We start from the raw sequence: 2,033 nt of genomic DNA on the forward strand, positions 1-2,033 counted from the left end.
GGCGTGCACCACGATGCCCAGCTAATTTTTTTCTATTTTTAGTAGACTGGGTCTTGCTCTTGCTCAGGTTGGTCTCAAACTTCTGACCTCAAGTGATCCTCCCACCTCGGCCTCCCAGAGGGATAGGGGCATTATAGGCAGAGCCACCGCGCCTGGCCTGAAAGTTTTATCATTAAATATGATATTATCTATGAAGTTTCGGTAGCTAACATCTATTAAGTTAAAGAAGATTTAAGGATTTTTTTAAAAACTTGATTTTTATGAAAAGGTTTTTCTGGGTCTTACTAGTTACTAATATTGATATTGGTTAGTATTGATAAACTATTAGTACTGATTATTAGTATTAGTATTATTGATGATTATGGGATTTACTTTCCTTTAACTTTAAAAAAAAGAATTATATTAACAATGACTTTAACAAAACTTCTAAAGTAAAACACACAAAAGCACAGTGTAAGGAATATTCACGAATGGAACATCTATGCAATGCAACCACGACCCAGACCCAGAAACAGAATGTCGGGACACTCTAGAAGCCCCATGTGTCCTTTCTCATATTTCCTTCCATCCCTCCTAAACAACACAGCTGTCATCAAGATATCTGTAGTGGCCCGGCGCAGGCCGTGGCTCCCGCCTGTAATCCTAGCACTCTGGGAGGCTGAGGCGGGCGGATTGCTCGAGGTCAAGAGTTCGAAACCAGCCTGAGCAAGAGCGAGACCCCATCTCTACTATAAATAGAAAGAGATTACTTGGCCAACTAATATATATAGAAGAAATTAGCCGGGCATGGTGGCACATGCCTGTAGTCCCAGCTACTTGGGAGGTTGAGGCAGAAGGATCGCTTGAGCCCAGGAGTTTGAGGTTGCTGTGAGCTAGGCTGACACCACAGCACTCACTCTAGCCTGGGCAACAAAGCCAGACTCTGTCTCAAAAAAAAAAAAAAAAAAAAAAAAGATATCTGTAGCAATAGCTTCCTTGTTTTCTTCACTGTGTTGTCATTTTTACACGCATTCCTAGACAATATAGTTGTGTTTTTACCTCATCTACATTAAGTAATAATTCACACCCAATAAAATATACACATTTAATAAAAACAGCTTGATGAATTTCTACGTAAGTATATACCTATGCAACCATCTATCATATCAAGATACAATTTAGTTCCATCACCACAAAAGGGACCCTATGCCCTTTCCTGGTTCATATTTCGTCACCAACGGGAAATACTCTTTTGATATCTTTCACCATACGTTAGCTTTGTCTGGTTTTGAACCTCAGAAATGGCCCGATATTAATTTCCTGTGTGTCTGATTTCTTTTCCGCAATAGAGTGCTTCTGAGGTTCAGTTCTGTGGTTGCAAGTTATTAGTGCCTCCTCCTTTATTGTTGAGGTGTGTACCATTTTATGAATGTACCAAACTTGGTTTATTCATTCTCTTGTCAGTATTGTCAGGGTAGTTTCCAGGTACAGGCAAGTATGGATAAATTTGCTATAAATGTTTTTTTTTTTTTTTTTTGAGACAGAGTCTCACTTTGTTGCCCAGGCTAGAGTGAGTGCCATGGCGTCAGCCTAGCTCACAGCAACCTCAAACTCCTGGGCTCAAGCAATCCTCCTGCCTCAGCCTCCCAAGTAGCTGGGACTACAGGCATGCGCCACCATGCCCGGCTAATTTTTTGTATATATATTAGTTGGCCAATTAATTTCTTTCTATTTATAGTAGAGACGGGGTCTCGCTCTTGCTCAGGCTGGTTTCGAACTCCTGACCTCGAGCAATCTGCCCGCCTCGGCCTCCCAGAGATCTAGGATTACAGGTGCTATAAATGTTTATGGACAAATCTTTATTGTGGACATATACACTCATTTTTCTTAGATATATACTCCAAACTGGTATTGCTGGTTCTTGAGTGTGCATTCGGTTAACTTTATGAGAAACTGCCAAATAGTTTCCCCAAATGTTTTTTTTTAATACTTTTCCTACCTGCATGTCTGAGAAATGCCAAATCTCATTACACCTAATGGTTTTCACATGGTAA

This window comes from Microcebus murinus, chromosome 32, assembly GCF_040939455.1.
Source record: "Microcebus murinus isolate Inina chromosome 32, M.murinus_Inina_mat1.0, whole genome shotgun sequence".
NCBI classification, from domain to species: domain Eukaryota; kingdom Metazoa; phylum Chordata; class Mammalia; order Primates; family Cheirogaleidae; genus Microcebus; species Microcebus murinus.